Source organism: Zingiber officinale, chromosome 1A (assembly GCF_018446385.1).
Source record: "Zingiber officinale cultivar Zhangliang chromosome 1A, Zo_v1.1, whole genome shotgun sequence".
In the NCBI taxonomy this organism is placed as follows: domain Eukaryota; kingdom Viridiplantae; phylum Streptophyta; class Magnoliopsida; order Zingiberales; family Zingiberaceae; genus Zingiber; species Zingiber officinale.
Window position 1 is genome coordinate 18,487,622 of NC_055987.1, and position 23,437 is coordinate 18,511,058.

A 23,437-nucleotide genomic window follows, 5' to 3' on the forward strand; every position below is an offset into this window, starting at 1 on the left:
GCCCAGATATACAATTGATTTTTAAAAAGAAGAAAGAGTTCCTTGCTATTCCAAATGGTCACGCTCCCTTATCACTGAGTTCTTCGGAGGGTCTTCCACGAGAATGAACCATGAAGGACCACATTAAGGTAACTACTATCACCACCGGGGACCCAAATTGATGATCAAGATGCACAGTTCAGTGATTGCCGGAAGCATGCGGCCGACCGAAGTAAAGCGACCTATTCTCTTCTCCGAGGGAGTCATCAAAGCCTCCAACAGAACTCCCATCATTAAAGTTCCAAACACGTTAAACTTTGCAAACTAAAAAATGAAAATTGAAATATATATATATAAATAAAGAGAGAGAGAGACGGTGGACAACATCCAATGTGAATGGTCTTATGCATCCAAAATTGATTTTTTTTATTTCCCCCTCTCGTCTGTATGTAATTTTTTTCTCTCTCCTGCATGCACGTCGGTGTTGATTTCTACAAATCAACACCACTATAAAAAAAATCAACACCAACATGTTGGTGCTAATTTGTGTAAATCAGCATCACATTGGTGTTGGTCTTTAAAGATCAACACCAACAATAATGCAAAATAATGCAAATCAAATACCATGTTGGTATTGGTCCTTAAAGATTAACACTAACAGTGGTACAAATTAACATAAATCAGTAGTACATTGGTGCTGATTTTTAGAGATCAACACCAACAGTGGTGCAAAGCAGTGCAAATCAGCACCACGTTGGTGTTGATTTGCACAAATTAGCACCAAATAGTGGTGTAGGTCTTTAAAAACCCGCACCAATAGTGGTGTAAAGTAGCGCAAATCAATACAACATTAGTGCTAGTTTATGTAAATCAACACCACATTGGTATTGGTGATGTTGGTCTTTAAAGACCAACACCAATAGTGATGCAAACCAACAGTGGTGCAAACTAGCGCAAATCAACACTATGTTGGTACTAGTCTTTAAAGACCTGGGGTTTATCTCACCATGCGCCTATGGTTTGTGTACCTGCATGTACCTCCCTCCATATCCGTGAGACCGACACTAGGGGGGCCACTAAGATAGCGGATCTATCTTTTTTAAAAGATTAGCACAACAATGGTGCAAACCAATGTAAAATTACAAAAAAAAAACAGTCCTTTAGGGATGAATGTTTGCGACGAATTTATTTTTCGTCCCAAACATTCCAACAAAATAATATATTGTTGCAAATTAGCAACGAATTTAGCAACGAAACAATTTGTTGCAAATTAGCAACGAAACATATTTTGTCGCTAATTTTGTTGGAAAGTTAGCAACAAGAAATAAAATTTGTTGCAAACTTTGCAACGGATAATAATTTTGTCACATATCTTGCAACGAATAATATTTTCATCGCAAATTTTGGAACGAATAATATTATTCGTTGAAATTTACCAACGAATCCATAATTTGTCGCAATTTTGCAACAAATAACAAATTTGTTCCAAAGAGTTTTTACATGTAAGAATTTACAACGAATCTACAAATTCATTAGAAATTTGCAACGAATTTGCAGATTTGTTAGGAATTTCCAACGAATTTCGATTTCGTAGGAAATATTTCCAAAGAATTTGTAGATTTGTTGGAAATTTCCAACGAATTCGTGATTCGTTGGAAAGTATGCAATTTCCTAAAATCACGGTTGATGGACCTAGAGATCTCGGAATCGAATGAAACAAGTTTCTATATGCTCCTCATGGTCTCCTAATTCTATAAATGAGCTCAAATATTTTTTTTGCAATAGGATGATATTTTTCACATCTAGGTCATGTAAAATACGACACCCAAATAATAATTAGATAATATGGCTATTGGAGAAATAGCCTTATTGGATTTTTCAAAATTTTTACAAATTTTTCGGGATTTAAACGGAGTCCGTATGACCCGTTTTGAGGAGATGGATTTAGGATACAGTGAAGGCCTGTTTGGAATACCCGAATTAAGTGGGAGTTGATTAAGAAGACTTAGGGTTTAATGATTTAAACCTAAGTATACCGCCGAGCCTTTTTTTTCCCAAACTCGCTGAACCTCTTCTCATCTTCCCCGACAACTCCTCTGCCCCGAACCCCCCTCTCTCCCTCTCCGGCGATTTCTCGCCTCACCGACGCCGAGCTCACGATCGCCAGCCATCTTCCTTCGGGTGAGGCTAGGGCAAAGACTCCATTGACTCCTCTTGAGATCCTTTCTCTTCCTCTCTCGCACGAACGCCTCGAAGCCGACTGTGCACGCCCTCCACCACGATCGCGGCCTCGTCGAGTTGCCTGAAGAAGGGTCGTTGGTGCTTGAAGGGTCTCGATCATCTCTGGGCGAGCAGGTGTCTCAGTCGCTGTTTCTTGCGGGCGATCAACGGTGATCCGACGGAGCTAGGGCACGGCGGGGAGAAGTTGATCCGTATATTTCCCTGTCGATCGAGCTCCTTCCACTTCTCCTCTTCAATCTGCTTGCTTGGGGGCGAACTGGTAGCACCAGTTGAAGTGGATCACACGACACCAATTGGAGGCGATCGATTAAAGTAAGCTATGCGAGAAATTTTTGGATTCAAGGATTCTGGTATAATTGGGTTCGTTTGTGATGTTCTCTCTTTGATCTGGATTAGGAGGAGTTGGATTAATGTGCTGTGGAAGTTCCTCTGTTGCTGATCACTGCCTTTCTCCATTTCTTGAGGCTGATTGGGTCTCGGTTGGAGGATTAGGGATCAATTGAGGTGAGTAAGGTCTATATTTGTTAGAGTTTCAGCAAAATAGATACTCTACATCTAGGTTCTGGGTTAATCTTGGAAAGAATTGGTGTAGGGGCCTCTTGGTGGGTGTTGGCAGGGGTTCTTGTTGGCTGTGAGTTTGGATTGGCTGCCATATATTAAGGTAAGTGATGTTCCAGTAGGGTATTTCTATTGGTTTCATTAGTATGTTGCTAAATTAGGTTTCTAAAGGATGGTAGGGTTTGTGCTTGCTTAGATTTATGAGTGGTGTGATGTGGATTGGATAAATTATTGTGGATTAAGGATTAAGGTTTTATTTCTAGAGGTGATTTCATTTCTACATTAGTTTGGATTAGTAGTGATGGATTGTATAAGTTTAAATTAAGTTGTATTGGATTGATTAGTGGATTTAGAAGGATTTATGATGAGTTTGGATTAGTGTTTGATTGATGATGAATTATGTGAATTAAATTGGATTAATTCATGAGGAGATTTGATTAGTGTGATGATTGTGGATTATGGTTGGAATTAGAAAGAGTGGAGTTTAAGGATGGACCTATCACCTACTTTGGTTTGGATCATTGGGTGGAAACTAAACAGGATTACCTAATCGACGTAGGATTAGGTTTTAGGTTTAGTTTGTTGTTGATTATGTGATTAGCTAAACAATAATATATATATATATATATATATATATATATATATATATATATATATATATATATATATATATATTGATTGCCACAGGATTTTGATATGGGACGATCATCATGATGTGGAATTTATTTTATCACGATCGACAGATTTAAGGCGGGTATTTCTTCCTTGGCCTTTATTTAGATTTTCTTGTACTTAGTGTATGGTTATTATTCGATGGATTAGACTGCTTTACCTTATATCGTGTTCATTTGTTGATTTCCTATTTGAGAATTATGCTTGATCTTTGAGGTTTCTAGATGTATCGTATACAGTCTCAACTTTTGATATCTACTCTGTTGTGATTACACGTGTAGAGTATGCATTGTAGGGATTTTTTGGTTGATTGAATTACCATGCTGATTGTGTATATGATGTGGACTGTACGTAGATTAGTATGTGTTATAGGAGTCATTATGTTGACCGTACATTTGCATGTTGTATGTATACACATATTTGTTATGTACAGTTGGAGGAGTTGTGTTGATTGTATTAACACTATGTTTGCTCACATGCCCGGTGTTTACTTTTAGAGGAGTTGTGTTGATTGTGTATTGTGGTATAAACACGTGTTTGATGTGTTTTATTGGAGGATACATGTTGATTGTACCTATGTTCTGTGTATATGTGTATATAGGATTATTGGAGATTTTTGGTTGTTTATACCTGTGTAGTTGTATACATATGTTGGTGGGATATGTGGATGTATCATGACGATTATATTCATGTGTGGAGTGCTTATGTGGTTTGGAGGTTGCATTGATGATGACAGTGTCGGTATCATGATTATATATATATATATATATATATATATATATATATCATGTTCATCATTCTTTGCATCTGATGATTATTGTCTCTCTTGTGGTTGAGAGGATCGTTAGTCTTTTATAGCTGTCCATTCGACCACTGATGGAGAGTGGTAGCTGAGAGTGGAGCTATGTCATGTCCTGTCGCGCTTACTCGGCTGTTCAGTGTTTTTACTTTGTCAGCCTCGACCACTCTGGAGTAGTGGTTCTTAAGGGTACAGTAGTAAGGGGGCTTGAGTTGTGAGTGGTCAGGGACCCTTAGCTATGTAGTTAGATAACTACATAGTATACTGTCGCCTCAGTCGCTTTATAGCGGTTACGTGCGTGAGGCTTGTATGATTTGTCACGGACCCAAGCCTCTCGGGCATACTAGGGGCATGGTGTCTGGAGAGGTAACGGGGGTGACCATGGAGCATGCATACGCATTTTTGCATATGATGCGGGGTGCATCTGTGGATATATATTGCATACATGCTGATCCGGCGGTAAGAACAGGGGACCAGGTCAACGCCACGTGGAAGTCAAAGAGCCGGGCGGTTCATTAAAGAAGGTCGGACCAACTAGGCCGACCGGAGAAAGGGGTCTAACCGACCGGGCGGCCGCCCGGTGCTTAGCCGATGGCAAAAGGCACCCCTATGGAAGTCGGGGTTCCGGCGCTCATTGAACAAGATCGTAGGGCCGAGCGGACGACACGCTCGGCCGAAGGCATGAAACATACTGCTAGCAGTCGCCACAAAACACATTACCGAAAATTTCCCAAGTGGACCATCATATATGACCGGTCGGACGGAAGGCGGACGTGGGCCGGTTGGATGCCCGGCAGGAGTTCGGGGAAAAAGACAATGGACATCTTCTGACAGCTGGCATGCTTCGTGATATGGTCATACTCCAAATCACGCGATAGGGGGTTCCGCTGTCCCATCGAGGACATGCTTGGATATGGGATGATGGGTCGAAAGCTCACCGACAAGCCCTCGTGGTATGGGCTACGGACACGTGTACACCCATGTGTGCTCGTTTCTCCGCCGCCCTATATAAAGGCCCTCATCCTTTGCGGAGGTAGCATTCTGATATTTCGAGAGCCACTTGCCCGCCCTTGCGCACCGACTTGAGGCTGGAGGGTTGCCGGAACCCCTTCCCTGCCCGACCTGTGGCGGGCGGAGCTTAGTGCAACCAATCGAAGATCCACACCAGCGGGGGAGCGCCACGTGCCCAGTCGTTGGTTCAAGATTCGGAAGATCAAATTGGCGCCGTCTGGGACCGCCTGCATCCGAACGGAAACAATGGACGAGACTGGACGACAACACACGGTAACGCTCTCCACGGAGGAACTTGACGCTCTGATCGAGTTGAGGGCCGCCAAGCTTGTGGAGCAAAAACAGAAGGCAACAGCCGAGTGGCCAGAGCAGCAAGCAACCTCAGCATCTGGTGGCCGAGCGGAAGCACCTCAAGCCACCGTTGCATTCCATCGGGCCCTATTCCGCACCCCCGAAGCCGCACCCACTCATAGAGATCGGGAATCTTCTTCGGATGAAATGCCGAGATGAGATGACAGAAAAGGAAAAGCCCCTCGAGCGGACTCATCGCCCGAGCGGATTAATCGTCAATTTTCAGAGGCTATTCTACGAGACCATCTGCCCAAGCACTACGTGCCTCTGACGATCGGCGAATACAATGGAACCACCGATCCGGACGATCATTTGGGCAAGTTTGATAACACGACAACCCTGCATCAATACACCGATGGGGTGAAGTGTCGGGTTTTCCTCACCACCCTATCTGGATCGACTCAACGATGGTTTCGGAGGCTGCCGGACGGATCCATTACCAGCTTCAAAGACTTCCGGACGACCTTCCTCCATCATTTTGCAAGCAGTCGACGCTATCAAAAAACCAGCGTTAGTCTGTTCGCCATCAAACAAGAAGCCCGTGAATCGCTCCAAGCTTACATCCAGCGGTTCAACAAAGTGGCCATGGATATTCCAATGGACACCTCGGAGACCATGATGAATGCCTTTACACAAGGCCTCGTGGATGGGGATTTCTTCCGATCGCTCATTCGGAAGCCACCCCGAGACTATGATCACATGCTACACCGGGCCAACGAATACATCAACGTGGAGGAAGCGCAAGCGGCCAGGAAAAAAGAAACTCCAACCGAGCGGGCTCCTCCGCCGAGCGGAAGACGACACCGCTCATCACCGCCTAGAGGACCGAGGGCCGAAGCCGGTCTCACGTGTAAGAAGTAGCTGCCGCCCTCAAGCCAAAGAAGAAATGGACCCGATGTTCTGCTCCTTCCACCGGACGGACACGCGCACAACACAAGGGATTGTCAAGTCTTCCTTCGTGGCTCATCCTGTTCCTCGGAGTGGCGGCCGACTCCCTCGATCGATAGGCGACGGAGAACTAATGAAGCCGATCGGACGAATTGATAGGCGATAAAGAATCAGACTCCCGCATCGCTCTAAGGCGGGAGAATCGCCGAACGTCAAGAGAACGGTCTCGACCATCCGCTCGGAGGAAGAAAATAAGTAATACTTCCCAGGCGAGATCAACATTATCGTGGTGGGCCGACCGGAGGAGATTCCAACCGAGCAAGAAAGGCGGCGTCCTACTCTCGAGATCCATGCACAATATCAGAGCCAAGAGCGGTAGTGGACCAAATCGCTTTTGGGCCTCGGGACTTGGAAGGAGTTGAAGTGCCCACGACGAGACGCTCTGCTCATCAAAGCGGTAATAGCCAACTACACTATTCACCGCATTTTGTTGACACAGAAGCTCGGTCAACATAATATTCAAAAGGCATTCGATCAACTACAAATTGCGTGCAATGAGCTCTCGCCTATGACAACCCCCTCTCACGGGTTTATCCGCAACGAAGTCCTGCTCTGACAAACCGGATGGCTATTTCATTGGGAGAAGAGCTCAAAAGGACCAGACAAAGACTTCGTGGTGGTCGACTCTCCTCATCATCGCATTCGCGATCGGGACGACCGGCCGCGCTGAGTTCGACGGCCATCTCTACCTTCCACCAAGATCAAGTTCCCGTCGAAGACAAAGTGGGAGAAGTGCACGGGAGATCAAGGCGGCTCGGCGATGCTACGTCGAAATGGTCGAGCCGAAGCAAATTCCGCTCGGAAGTCGCCACGGATCGAGGTGAATGCTATAACGAAAACCTCCTCTTTAGTTTATGAAGAAAAGAGGAAGTGCATACACCGATCGAGAGGCCACGACATTCATCGTGATCCGACCGGAGGCGAATCGAAAGAGGAAGTGATCCGGCCTCCGGAGAAACCATGATGTCTTGGTCTGGTGACACATGAGCTGCCCGAATTTCACCAAGTATAGAAGCATGAACTACACGTCCCGGACGACTGCGGCGAAGAAGAAAGGAGAAAAGAGATTTGTGAGGTAATTCCATCATCCGAGCGGAGGTGGAAAACTCTTGGAGGCGGCCATATCCACGAGGTGCGCAGTTCAGTGGTGGCAGGCGAATGTAGTATTAGTCTCAAGCGGCAACAAGTGGAGAGTATGCATAGATTTTCGGGATCTCAACAAAGCTTGCCGAAGACTTTATCCTCCTCCACCGGATAGATCAGCTAGTGGACTCTACCAATTAATATGTATGCTCGACGCTACTAAGGCTATCATCAAGTGCCGTGAAGATCAAGAAAAGTCACCCGACCGTGGCAGCACCTCACTGCTATAATGTGATGCCGCTCGGATTGAAGAACGCGGAGCCACTTATCAACGCTTGATGAACAAAGTGTTCAAAGAGCGATCAGCGGAATCTAGAAGTTTATGTGGACGACATTCTCATCAAGTCCGTCCGAGCGGCCGATCTCTTCAAAGACATGGAGGAAACCTTCCGAACGCTACGCGCAAATTTGGAGTCAAGCTAAATCCCCGAAGTGCCTGTTCGGAGTAAAAGGAGGCGTTTCTTGGGGTACATAGTGACCGAACGGGGCATTCAAGCAAATCCCAGGTGAAAGCTCTACAAGACATGCCGCCTCAAAGAAATACAAAGGGAAGTTTTTGTTGGTCCGATAAATCGCTCTATCCAGTTCATCTCCAAAATGCCGGGAGCCTTCCTTTTTCAAAATCTTGCAAGGCCAATAAGTTTCATTGGGCCAAGAATGCGATCGGCGTTCAAGATTTGAAGGCATATCTGAGCTCTCGCCAAGCCGATTGCGGGGGAGCCACTTTATATGTACTTGTCTTCAACCGAGCAAGCAATTGGCTCGGCACTAGTGAGGGCGAGCGGAGAAGAGCCCTGTATTTCCTTAGTCATATTTTAAAAGATGTGAATCTCGCTACACTGGGCTCGAGAAGCCGGCTTTCGCTCTAGTCCTCGCCACTCGGCGCCTTCGTCCATACTTCCCAGCGCATACCATCATTGTCAAAACCAATAGCCCGCTCGGACGTGTATTACTAAATCCGAAGCGTCCGGGCGGCTCATCAAATGGACGACGGAGTTAAGCGATTTGACATCCAATACCAACCCGCTCGACAATCAAAGCGCAGTCCTTGGCAGATTTTGTGATCGAGGTGCGAATTCGAGCCGAAGCTATGTGGAAAATATTTGTGGACGGATCATCCACTCGGCTTAAGCGGGATTGGAATACTGCTGCTCCCCACAAGAAGAAAAGATGCACTTATCCGTTGGATTATAAAGCTACGAACAACGGCAGTATGAGGCCCTCATAGCGGCCATTGTGCCAGACGACATGTGGGTGCCGGTAACACTTCATTCGGATTCCCATTGGCCGCGCTCACTCACATGTACTTTTGAAATCAACAACGCTCGGCTCAAGCTTTACGCTCAAGCCTTCGAGAAACTCGGGGTTGACTTTAGAAGTTATTATCCGTAAGATACCCGAGCGGAGAACCAAGCTACACAGTTAGCCAAACTTGCAAGCTCAATAGCACCGATCGCCATCCGACCCAATTGAACAAGTATCTTTGGTGGCGCACGTCGACCGGATGGAGGGCCTCACGCTTCCGAGCTGGAGGACACTCATCACGGAGTTTTACACGCGGAGCCACACCGTCCGATCGAATGAAGCCCACTGCTAAGGAGGAGAGCTGGTGGTTCACACTCATCGGCGATCGGCTTTATAAGAAGGTTTTCTCCCATTGTTGAAATGCGTGAGCTCGGAGGACTCGACATCCTCCAAGAAGTACATCAAGGATCATGCGGAGGCATCCGGCGCATCGCAGGCTAAGAAGATCTGCTGGCGGTACCGCCAACCTGGCGTATTCGGCTCGGACCGTATCGACGTGTCTTTCGTGCCAGAAGTACCATAACTTCTACCACCGACCGGCAGAGGAAATGAAGGCATCAACAGTCTCATGTCCGTTCGATCAGTGGGGAATGGATATCGTGGGTCCATTTCCTATGGCGACCGGGCAGCGAAAATTTCTGCTAGTGGCGGTTGATTATTTTTCTAAGTGGGTGGAGGCCGAGCCGCTAGCCAAGATCACCGAGCAGATGGTCAAGAAATTTATTTGGCAGAACATCATCTGTCGGTACGGCATCCCCCGTCGACTTATCTCCGATAATGGGCGGCAATTCACGGGAAAGTTGCTCGAAGATTGGTGCAAAAGCTATGGCATCGAGCAACACTTCACATCTGTAGCCTATCCCCAAAGCAACGGTCAAGCCGAAGTAGCCAATCGGGAAATTCTTCGCATTCTGCGCGCTCGGCTTGACCATTTGGGAGGAAGTTGGGTGGATGAAGTGTCGGGCGTCCTATGGGCCATCCGAACGACGCCAAAGGAAGGAACGGGCGTCACGCCTTTTCATCTGGTATACGGCGGAGAAGCGGTGATTCCCGTCGAAGTCGGTGTCGAATCCGTCCGGACCCAGAATTACGATGAGGGCAACGCCAAGCGGAGGAACATGGAGCTGGATTTGGTTGATGAAGAGAGAGCCAAGGCGTCCGTCCGGCTGATGGCGTACCGTCAACGGATGAAGAAAAACTACAACGGCGGTAGTAATCCCGGATCATTCCAAGTCGGCGACCTTATGCGGAAGAAAGCTTCAAGCCGGCCACGCTGGCAAGCTAGAGCTCGCGGTCCTTTCAAAATCATCGAAAGCTCGCCGGGCACTATTTAGGATGAAGACGTCACTGGATCAGCCATGGAGTGCAAATCATCTCCAATGGGTGAAAGGTGCACTGATGTAACTCACTTTTGTGTATATTCTAGTCGCCTTGTTCTTGTAATGTAGGCAGAAGATTAATTCAAAGGATGGCCAATGGGTTTGCCAAGCAAGCAGAAGTTAGCCTTAAATAGGCCGACGAGTATCGAGGCGTTATTGCGACGCTATCGAAGGAAGACCGCCGAGCTTAAATATCGGCGTAGAAGGCACCGGCGCCGAGTCGACGGCGTCCGAAGTCGACGACGAAGCGGTCGAGTATCGAGGCGAGCCGGCGTTAAATATCGAGGCGGAAGCCGTATAAACGCGTCGAGCGCAATCGTCCAAATATCGAGACGAGCGGGCGCTTATAACGGTCAAGACCGCCGAGCTCGTTAAATATCGAGGCGTCTAGGAAGACCGCCCGAGGCAGGCAGGCGCTAGGTCGGCGCTCGCCGCGAACCTAAAGGCGGATAAACGTCGAGCGAAGACTCAGCAAGGAGAGGCGAGCCGCGCCTATAAGCGTCGGCGAAATATCGAGCGTGGAAGACCGCCGAGCCCGACGCAATCGAGCAATAGCGTTAAATATCGAGCGGGCCGCGGGCGGTTCGTCGAAATATCGAGACGAGCGTTAAATATCGAGAAGCCGATGCGAGCGGATTAAAGCAATAAAAGTACGACCAATGTCCCGCGATTTCGATCGATCGTCTCGCCCAAGATCCAAAAGTACTTGGCATTTGGTAAACGAGCTCTATCATCAAAGAACACGGTATATTTCGCCGAGCGGGGAGATCACGACGATTACTTTGTTAAAATCCCTTTTGGGGAGCACAAGAAGTAATAATGGGCGAGCGGATAAGCACAAATTTTGGTTAGGGAAAAAGATAGCAAATACAAGGAAAGCATTGCATTAAAATTAAAACTTTAGGCCGGGCGGCCTAAGTACAAAAGGGATCATATCTAGCCGAGTGGCCGAATTACAAAAGTTACTCGATATAATCGTAGAGGGTCTTGGGGATGTTATCCAGAAGCGCCACCTGATCGCCGGCCGGAATATTAGTGGACTCTGGAAGAAGGCCCTTGGACTTCAGATATGTCATGGTAGCGGTCATAGCCAAGTCGAAGGCTGTGTACATCTGCTCACAAATTTTCTCCGGACTCAAGGCAGCGACTCGACTCGGCTCGGCATCTTGATATTCTTTGAAAGCCGCCTGGGAGCTAGTGAGGGCCTCGTTCAGATTCTGAAGCTTTTCCGCCGCCTTCTCCCCGCCGAGCTGTTCTGTCAACTCCTTTATCTTCACCTCCAGGCCCACGTTCTTTTTCTCCGGATCGGAGATAGCCATGTTTTTCCGAGTGGTGGCCAAGGTTATTTTTGTGTCGGCGACTTGACTTGTCGCTCGGACTTGCCATGGGCGATCGGTCTTCTTCCGCTCGCCGCAGATTTTGAGTTTTCTTGACTCCTTTGCCGGAATATGAAGGGCCACGAGGGACCAAGCTTGCGCCGCATTGTCATGCAAAGAAAATTAGAGTTGTTATTGGCGATCGGAAATAAAGCATACAAAACTTGAATAGAGCGAACTTACCCCGTGGCCTCCCGCATGTGGCTATTGGCCAAGTTTCGGAGGGATCAGCTGTCGGCCCACATCTCAGCTAGGGCCCTTTCAAGGTGATGGTGTGCTTCAGGCGGCTGCCGATCGGAGATGATGACCAGAATCGTCATCGTCGTGATCGGAAGGGATCAAATAACTGATTTGGGTGAGGGCGGAAGGTCTTGATTGGAGTAGCCTCAATGGGCGCCTCGTGCGTCGGTCGGACAAAATGGACCTCAGCCTCGAGTGGCGGTGGCCCGGTCGGAGGGTTGGACCGAGGTAGCCGGTGGAGTCTCCACTCGGCCTGCTCCTCCTCCCGGAACCTTCCTCGGGCGTTGGTTCTCCGGGGGTGGCTCACCGCCACGTTCTTGAGAAGTCGGCGAGAGTCCCGCTCTCCTTCGTGGGATCAACTGGATACCAGCCCATTTCTCGCGCCGCGTCGCCTTTCTCTTGGCCGCCATCACCGGATCCATGGCGATAGGGAAGAAAAGAAATCGGTTAGCAATTAAAGCAAATGCCCAAGCAAAGTTCTTACCGGAGGAGTCGGGACTCAGACCGAAGATGTACATCACTCCTTCGTGAAGAAGCTTGTTGATATCAAGTCGCAGACCGGCTAGTATATTTGCAGCGTGGAGATAGTCCGGTCGGGTCTTGAACTTCTTCCTGGGTCGGGAAGTTGGCCCGATCGGGCATATGGATGTAGAAAATATAATCCTTCCAATGTTTATTGGAAGTAGGTAGCTTGTTGTAGAAGACTAAGCCGGGTCGAGCTTGGAACATGAAGGTGCCCGGCTCGGCTTGCTTAGGGTAGTAGAAATAAAAGAAGACCTCCGGTCGGAGGGGGATGTTGTGAATCTTGAACAAAACAACAACACCGCAAAGGAGACGAAAGGTGTTGGGTACTAGATTGCCGAGCGGCACACCGAAATAATTACAAACATCTTCGGGGATTTCGAAATTGTCTGTCAGGATATCAAAATCGCGCTGGTCAAATCGGGACTGCATGGTGGTGTACCATGGGCCGAGGGACTGGTCTTCAGGGTGCGAAGAACTAGCCATTGGCCGAGCGAAGGAGGCCAGGAAAGAGGACAGACAGAAACAAGAAGAGATCGCCGGAACAGTATCCGGGAGCAAAAACGGGAGAAAGAAATGTAAAGAAAGCACCGGAAACAAGAAAGGCAGGAGGAGAACCTTACGAAAAAGAAGGAAGATCGAAGGGAGACACCGGAGATCGCTGGAAGCAGGAGAACGCAACCGTCGGAGCTCTAAAACGCTGGGGGCAAGGGTTGAAATCGCAAAGGCAGATAAGAGAAAGAGAAGAAACGAACAATTTATAGGGTGGAGGCCGGGCGGCCTACACCGTCGGATCCAGGTCACGGGAATCAAAGCATGCATCGGGCCGTCCATTTCGAATCGCTTCGATCACATCAAAGCACCATGCCACCGCCGTCGTACGATGATGGCATTGCGCCACGTGGCATTCGACCATTCGAAGCATTTAATGAACGCATGCTCAGCCTTAATGTCGAAGATTAGCGCAGAACACGAGGGGATCCAGCGAATGCCATTGAATCAAGGCCGTCTCTGCGGCAGGTCGATCGGAGGATATTAGCACGACGGACTAATCGCCTCCTTCGACTAGACTTGAAGGGGAGGCAAGTGATCCGGCGGTAAGAACAGGGGACCAGGTCAACGCCACGTGGAAGTCAAAGAGTCGGACGGCTCATCGAAGAAGGTCGGACCAACTAGGCCGACCGGAGAAAGGGGTCTAACCGATCGGGAGGTCGCCCGGTGCTTAGCCGATGGCAAAAGGCACCCCTATGGAAGTCGGGGTTCCGACGCTCATTGAACAAGATCGTAGGGCCGAGCGGACGGCACGCTCGGCCAAAGGCATGAAGCATACTGCTAGCAGTCGCCACAAAACACATTACCGAAAATTTCCCAAGTGGACCATCATATATGACCGGTCGGACGGAAGGCGGACGTGGGCCGGTCGGATGCCCGGCAGGAGTTCGGGGAAAAAGACAATGGGCATCTTCTGACAGCTGGCATGCTTCGTGATATGTGTCCCATCGAGGACATGCTTGGAGTGTAGCAGTATGGCTGACAAGCCCTTACCGGGGTATGGGCTACGGACACGTGTACACCTCGGTATGTGTGCACTCGTTTCTCCCGCCCTATATAAAGGCCCTCATCCTTCGGAGGTACGCATTCTGATATTTCGAGAGCCACTTGCCACTGCTTGCTTGTTCCCGACTTCTGTAGGTTCCGGAGCTCGTGCAACCGAAGATCCACAGCGTCTGTTGGTTCAGCATTCGGACAGGATCACATGCCTAGTAGATACTAGTTGCATGTGATTGTGAGTTGTTGCACTTGTTTGAGATATGCTTGTTACATATGGTTGTCATGCTGCATATATGTCATTTATTTTACATGTATATACAGTTGTATTTATATTGCACAGGTGCCTGGAGTGGGTTTGTTGTAGATCTGGTGAGTTTACTGATCATTGTACCATGTGTCGTTTCTAGATTGGGTATGTGTTTACCATTTTGTTAGTTGTAGTATGTGCAGTTTTTGTATGTCAATTATGATCGTTATACCATGTGAGATAGACTGATACTGGTAGTTGTGTTTATTAGATATATTAGTATGATCATGTTCTTTATTCTCTACTGAAACTGTATATTTTGATCTCCATGTTTATTTATAGACCATGCACTATCTTGTCTATTACCCGCTGAGTTACCTATGCTCACCACCGCATGTATATCTTTATCTTTTTAGGTAGCATGTAGATGGTTGATGTGTCCCTCGGAGTATCCTGTCTGTCAGTTCCTACATCACATCCGAAGACGGTTTCATCTCGTTTTGTTTTCTTTTGTATATCCATCTATTATTTTGGCAGTGTATTTGTGTTTAACCATGTGGCTATCTTATGGTTTTGGTGATGTATTTGTATAAAGCCTAGCATGCTAGAAGTGTTTTGATTTGTTTTGTATGAGCTTGTCTTTATGTTTTTCTGCTGTGTTGGTTTTGATTACAACCGAGTGGGCTAATAAAAATATATATAACTGTGTGATTATTGTTATATTTATCCAGCCGTGTAGGCTGAAATTATTAACTACGTGGTTGTGTATATATTCCAGTCGCATGTGGCTGATGTATATTTTGTATGTATATATGCTTTGGATTGTCACCGGTACAGGGGAGATGCTGTCGGATTTTTGTCTGGCAGAGACTACTCTAGGGGCGTGACAATTTTTGGTCTCGGAGTGAGGTTTACGGTGCTTGTTGTTCGTGTTTTGGGATTTCATGTTTCGATTTTCTTGATGTGACTTTTTGAGTTTTTGGAACCAGGCTGCCGCATGACATTTCCAGGCTATAGGAGGTATGTATGCATATTGTTATCATACATTTCTGTTAGTACATGCATTGTTGTTCTGATAGTGATGACATGTGTTGGTACTCTTTTGTTAGTATCTGTCTAGTTGATTGTACCATGCATTTTATGTGTTGGGTCAATCACTGATCATGGTTGACCCTGCTAGAGATCAAGGATAACAGTCTCAGAGGGTTCGTCTTATCATACTATCAGTGGTCTTATTGTAGGCTATTACTAGTTGGTTGAGAGTTAGAGTCACATATCCGTCTCTGTTATTATTAGCTGGGTAGTGGGGGATATCTATATACTCATGTTGACTCTGTTGGTAGAGTATCAGTTTACTCCTGTTAGTTCGATCAGTAGAGGATTAATTTAGATTATTTTTGGTTCTATCTGTAGAGGACCGATTTACCCTTGTTGACTTGGGTAGTTATGTATCGATTTACCTTAGTTAGTTTCATCAGTGGATGATTGATTTACTCTTGTTTGATCAGATAGTAGTTGACCGATTTATTTTGTTGGTTCGACCAGTAGGGGGCCAACGAACTCTATATTATAGGGATTCTGATCCTTGGGATTTTTCGTGCGTGGTTAGCTATTTTTAGGTATATTTGAGTACATGACTTGTACCATCGTAGAAAGGACTGAATTAGCCGTATACCATTGTCGACTTAGTCAGTCTATAGAGGATTGATGTATCCTATTCCATGGAGACTTTGACTATGGATTGTCTATACCTGGATGGAGGACTTAGAAGGTACATTCAGAAAGGATACCTCCACTGATGTGGAAAAGTGTAAAGTTATCTGCCTAACACTTATGAGATACACCCGTTACTAGGGTGTATGAGTTGGAGAGTACATGCGAACATATGATTTGTTCTGGCGTGAGAAAGTTGAAGTTAGCTGCTTAACCTTTACGTGACCCGATACCACGTGAAGAAGGAAGCAGAGAATGCTTTTTGGAGATCAGGACATCACTTAGTGATTTGTACCTAGTGATCTATGACCTGTAATGATACGGAGGAAGTGGTGTTAGTTGACTAATACCTAGGAGGTCCGATCGTAACTAGGTATAATTTTAGATGATGATCTTTGAGGGGTAGAGCGTCGACTGACAGATATTTGTACCAGCTATTTAGTTCTAGTGTTCTTCTATCATTGTTTAAGAGACTATCTGGTATGATTGATTGATGTTGAGGATGATCTTGATTGGTGGATGTTGGGAGATCAAGTGTGGTGATATGTTGTCTTTTGATGATCTATTGGTGGATGTTTAGTTTGATGATCTATTATTTGGCGTTTGATATTGATAGTGACATGGAGTGTAGTGTGTTTGTGATATTTATGGATTTGGTGATTTGTAGTTGGTGATCCGATCATAGGCTTGGTATTGGGGATCTTACGGTTGAGAATGTCTGTTGTATGGATATTATGAGTCCTTGGTGTTACCATTTAGGCATACCGTGCCCTAGATGTTCTTATGGACTCGATGTATTTGGTATTTCTAGAGTGTTTGGATCAGTTTTCATTGTCTTCATTGACGATGTTTTGATTTATTCCCGATCCGAGGTGGGTTACGTACACTATCAACGCATAGTTCTAGAGATGTTTCGACGGGAACATCTATGTGCGAAGTTCAGTAGTGCGTATTTTGATTGTCATCTGTGGGATTTCTGTGACACATGGTCACCAGTAGAGATATTAGAGGATCCACAGGAGATATAAGCTGTTATCAGTTGGGGAGTAGTCGTAGTCTTTACAAAAGATTCGTTGCTTTCTTGGTCTGGCTAGATATTACGGAAGATTGATTGAGGGGTTCTCCAGCATTATACAGTTGACTGGTTGTGTAGGAAGGGTATGGAATTTTCCTGGATAAATGATTGTGAGATCAGTTTAGATAGTTGCACCTGTCTTAGTAGTACTTTCTAGTGTAGACGGATTTGCACTCTACACAGATGCATCGCACCTAGGATTTGGTGCAGTTCCGATGTAACATGAGCGGAGTAGTCTCATGCCAGTATACCGAATTCTCGTGTGATTGGAATGAGATTCATTGATTTTCGTGGGAGATTATGCATGTTCTCGGGTCACTTCTTATCCGGGAGGAGTTACTGCAGAAACACATTGATCTGGATTTGCAATATATCCGGGTAACACCCGATGTATCGAGACTTGGAGCGTTTTTATTGATGGGATGACATGGAGAAAGATAGCACGGATATTGTAGCTTGATGTCGAGTATGTTAGCCAATGGAGGCTGAACATTGGAGATCAGTAGGATTGATTCAGTAGACTCGAATACTAGAGTGGAGTTGGGAGCATGTTTTGACGAATTTTGTTGTGGGATTATCCAGGACACGAAGAGGATATTTTGGTTTGGGTAATCATTGTTGGGTGACAAATTTGCTCCCTAGCTATCGATTTGTAGGACGAATTCTTTTGGATTAAGAGCATCACTTTAGTATAGATTTTTACCTCGGACTGAAGGATAGTCTGAGTGTCCTATACAAATGTTGGAAGATCTGATGATATTGGATTTTGGATTTTTAAGGTAGTTGATTTACTCACTGTTTGCTTGACAACAGTGTGAGCGTAGCGGAAGCAGGGCGAGTTTATAACCCACAGAGTTATATCTCACGGTTGGAGATTTGTTCATTATACTTGGAGTGAGTGGTATATGATTTATTGCTTGGATGTTACCCTTGGATAAGGATCCCTAAGTTGAGCAAAAAATTTGGGGATCAAATTTTTGTGAGTGGTGGAGAATGTAAAATACGACACCCAAATAATAATTAGATAATAAAGTTATTAGAAAAATAGCCTTATTCGATTTTTCAGAATTTTTAGAAATTATTCTGGATTTAAACGGAGTCCGTACGACCCGTTTTGAGGGGATGGATTTGGGGTACAGTGAAGGCCTGTTTGGAATACCCGAATTAAATGGGAGTTGATTAAGAAGACTTTGGGTTTAATGATTTAAAACTAAGTATACCACCGAGCCTTTTTTTTTCCCAAACTACCTGAACCTCTTCTAATCTTCCCCGACAACTCCTCTGCTCGAACCCCCCTCTCTCCCTCTTCGGCGATTTCTCGCCTCACCGACGCTGAGCACACGATCGCCGGCCATCTTCGTTCGAGTGAGGCTAGGGCAAAGACTCCATTGGCTCCTCTTGTGATCCTTTCTCTTTCTCTCTCGCACGAACATCTCGACGCCGACTGTGCACGCCCTCCACCACGATCGCGGCCTCGTTGAGTTGCTCGAAGAAGGGTCGTTAGTGCTTGAAGGGTCTCGATCATCTCTGGCTGAGTAGGCGTCTCAGTCGCTGATTCTTGTGGGCGATCGACGGTGATCCGACGAAGCTAGGGCACGGCGGGGAGAAGTTGATCCGTATATTTTCCGGTCGATCGAGCTCCTTCCGCTTCTCCTCTTCAATCTGCTCGCTTGGGGGCGAACTGGTAGCACTAGTTGAAGTGGATCACACGACACCAATTGGAGGCGATCGATTAAGGTAAGCTATGCCAGAAATTTTTGGATTCAAGGATTCTGGTATAATTGGGTCCGTTTGTGATGTTCTCTCTTTGATCTGGATTAGGAGGAGTTGGATCAATGTGCTGTGGAAGTTCCTCTATTGCCGATCACTGCCTTTCTCCATTTCTTGTGGCTGATTGGGTCTCGGTTGGAGAATTAGGGATCAATTGAGGTGAGTAAGGTCTATATTTGTTAGAGTTTCAGCAAAATAGATACTCTACATCTAGGTTCTGGGTTAATCTTGGAAAGAATTGGTGTAGGGGGGCTCTTGGTGGCTGTTGGTAGGGGTTCTTGTGGGGTTGTGAGTTTGGATTGGCTGCCATATATTAAGGTAAGTGATGTTCCAGTAGGGTATTTCTATTGGTTTCATTAGTATGTTGCTAAATTAGGTTTCTAAAGGATGGTAGGGTTTGTGCTTGCTTAGATTTATGAGTGGTGTGATGTGGATTGGATGAATTATTGTGGATTAAGGATTAATGTTTTATTTTTAGATGTGATTTCATTTCTACATTAGTTTGGATTAGTAGTGATGGATTATAGAAATTTAAATTAAGTTGTATTGGATTGATTAGTGGATTTAGAAGGATTTATGATGAGTTTGGATTGGTGTCTGATTGATGGTGAATTATGTGAATTGAATTGGATTAATTCATGAGGAGATTTGATTAGTGTGATGATTGTGGATTATGGTTGGATTTAGAAAGAGTGGAGTTTAAGGATGGACCTATCATCTACTTTGGTTTGGATCATTGGGTGGAAACTAAACACGGTTACCTAATCGACGTAGGATTAGGTTTTAGGTTTAGTTTGTTGTTGATTATGTGATTAGCTAAACAATATATATATATATATATATATATATATATATATATATATATATATATATATATATATATATATATATATATATATATATATGTTGATTGACGCAGGATTTTGATATGGGACGATCATCAAGATGTGGGATTTATTTTATCACGATCGACAGATTTAAGGCGGGTATTTCTTCCTTGGCCTCTATTTAGATTTTTTTTGTACTTAGTGCATGGTTATTATTCAATGGATTAGGCTGCTTTACCTTATATCGTGTTCGTTTGTTCATTTCCTATTTGAGACTTCTGCTTGATCTATGAAGTTTCTAGATGTATCGTATACAGTCTCAACTTTTGATATCTACTCTATTGTGATTACACATGTAGAGTATGCATTGTAGGGATTTTCTTGTTGATTGAATTACCATGCTGATTATGTATATGATGTGGACTGTACGTAGGTTGGTATGTGTTATAGGAGTCATCATGTTGACCATACATTTGCATGTTATATATATACACATATTTGTTATGTATTGTTGGAGGAGTTGTGTTGATTGTATTTACACTGTGTTTGTACACATGCCCGGTGTTTACTTTTGGAGGAGTTATGTTGATTGTATATTGTGGTATAAACACGTGTTTGATGTGTTTTATTGGAGGATACATGTTGATTGTACCTATGTTCTATGTACATGTGTATATAGGATTATTGGAGATTTTTGGTTGTTTATACCTGTGTAGTTGTATACATATGTTGGTGGGATATGTGGATGTATCATGACGATTAAATTCGTGTGTGGAGTGCTTATGTGGTTTGGAGGTTGCATTATATATTCATTGCATCTGACGATTACTGTCTCTCTTGTGGTTGAGAGGATCGTCTGTCTTTTATAGCTGTACATTCGACCACTGATGGAGAGTGGTAGCTGAGAGTGGAGCTATGTCATGTCCTGTCGTGCTTACTCAGCTGCTCAGTGTTTTTACTCTGTCAGCCTCGACCACTCTGGAGTTGTGGGTATTGAGGGTACAATAGTCAGGGGGCTTGAGTTGTGAGTGGTCATGGACCCTTAGCTATGTAGTTAGATAACTACATAGTATACTGTCGCCTCAGTCACTTTATAGCGGTTACGTGCGTGAGGCTTGTATGGTTTGTCACGGACCCAAGCCTCTCGGCCATACCGGGGTCGTGGTGTCTGGAGAGGTGGTGGGGGTGACCATGGAGCATGCATACGCATTTTTGCATATGATGCACAGTGCATCTGTGGATATATATTGCATACATGACTAGTAGATACTAGTTGCATGTGATTGTGAGTTGTTGCACTAGTTTGAGATATGCTTGTTGCATATGGTTGTCATGCTTCATACATGTCATTTATTTTACATGTATATGCAGTTGTATTTATATTGCACAAGTACCTGGAGTGAGTTTGTTGCAAATCCGGTGAGTTTATAGATCATTGTACCAAGTGTCGTTTCCAGATTGGGTATGTGTTTACCATTTTGTCAGTTGTAGTATGTGCAGTTTTTGTATGTCAATTATGATCGTTATACCATGTGAGATAGACTGATACTGGTAGTTATGTTTATTGGATATATTAGTATGATCATGTTCTTTATTCTCTACTTAGACTGTATACTTTGATCTCCATGTTTATTTATAGACTATGCACTATCTTGTCTATTACCTGTTGAGTTACCTATACTCATCACCGTATATATATCTTTATGTTTTCAGGTAGCTTGTAGATGGTTGGTGTGTCGCTCGGAGTATCCTGTCTGCCGAGTCCTACGTCACATCCGAAAACTGTTTCATCTCGTTTTGTTTTCTTTTGTATATCCTTCTAATATTTTGGCATTATATTTGTGTTTATCCATGTAGCTATCTTATGGTTTTGGTGATGTATTTGTATAAAGCCTAGTCGGCTAGCAGTGTTTTGATTTGTTTTGTATGGACTTGTCTTTATGTTTTTCCGCTGTGTTGGTTTTGATTACATCCGAGTGGGCTGATAAAAATATATATAACTGCGTGGTTATTGTTATATTTGTCCAGCCGTGTAGGCTGAGATTATTAACTGCGTGGTTGTGTATATATTCCAGCCGCATGTGGCTGATGTATATTTTGTATGTATATAAGCTTTAGATTGTCACCGGTACAGGGGATATGCTGTCGGAATTTTGTCTGGCAGAGACTACTCTAGGGGCGTGACAATTTTTGGTCTCGGAGTGAGGTTTACGGTGCTTGTTGTTCATGTTTTGGGATTTCATGTTTCGATTTTCTTGATGTGACTTTTCGAGTTTTTGGAACCAGGCTGTCGCAGGACATTTCCGGGCTATAGGAGGTATGTATGCATATTGTTATCATACATCTCTGTTAGTACATGCATTGTTGTTCTGATAGTGATGACATGTGTTGGTACTCTTTTGTTAGTATCTGTCTAGTTGATTGTACCATGCATTTTATGTGTTGGGTCAATCACTGATCACGGTTGACCCTGCTAGAGATCAAGGATAACAGTCTCAGAGGGTTCGTCTTATCATACTATCAGTGGTCTTATTGTAGGCTATTACTAGTTGGTTGAGAGTTAGAGTCACATATCCGTCTCTGTTATTATTAGTTGGGTAGTGGGGGATATCTATATACTCATGTTGACTCTGTTGGTAGAATATCGGTTTACTCCTATTAGTTCGATCAGTAGAGGATTAATTTAGATTCCTTTTGGTTCTATCTGTAGAGGACCGATTTACCCTTGTTGACTTGGGTAGTTATGTATCGATTTACCTTAGTTAGTTTCATTAGTGGATGATTGATTTACTCTTGTTTGATCAAATAGTAGTTGACCGATTTATTTTGTTGGTTCGACCAGTAGGGGGCCAACGAACTCTATATTATAGGGATTCTGAATCTTGGGATTTTTCGTGCGTGGTTAGATATTTTGAGGTATATTTGAGTACATGACTTGTACCGTCATAGAAAGGACTGAATTAGCCGTATATCATTGTCGACTAAGTCAGTCTATAGGGGTTGATATTGTTGGTGCAACCTAAGGTCAAGGTTGACCTGGTTGACCTGACTCGAATTGACCTGACTCGAATTGTATTTTGATGTTTGACGAGAATAGAAAAGTTCTATTCTGATGTTTGACGAGAATAGAAGAGTTGTATTCTGATGTTTGACAGAATACAAACTTGGGAGATTGTGGGTGCAATCTTTGGTCAAGGTTGACCTAGTTGACCCGACTTGAGTTGATCTATTTCGAGAAGTCCAAGCAGGGAGCTTGGCACGAGAAAAGTCCAAGTATGGAGACTTGGCACGGAAAAGTCCAAGCAGGGAGCTTGGCATGGGAAAAGTCCAAGCAGGGACTTGGCACGAGAAAAGTCCAAGTATGGAGACTTGGCACGGAAAAGTCCAAGCAGGGAGCTTGGCATGGGAAAAGTCCAAGCAGGGACTTGACACGGAGAAGTCCAAGTATGGAAGCTTGGCATGTGGAAGTCGGAGAGGGCTTGGTAGCTCGCTCCTGACCGGTCGGTGCGTAGGGTCGAGAGGGTGCCGTTTCGCTCCCGAGCACTCGAGGGCCGAGAGGGCTTGGTAGCTGCCTCCCGACTCCGACGGCCGGAGAGGGCTCCTAGCTTGCGCACTAGGCAGGGGCAGTCTTGGACAGCCGGGAGCTCGCTCTCGTGCTCTCTAGACCAGGGACGGAGAAATCCCGTGAGTGAAGCCGTAAAAGTCCTAATGAGTGAAGCTAGGCTTTGGT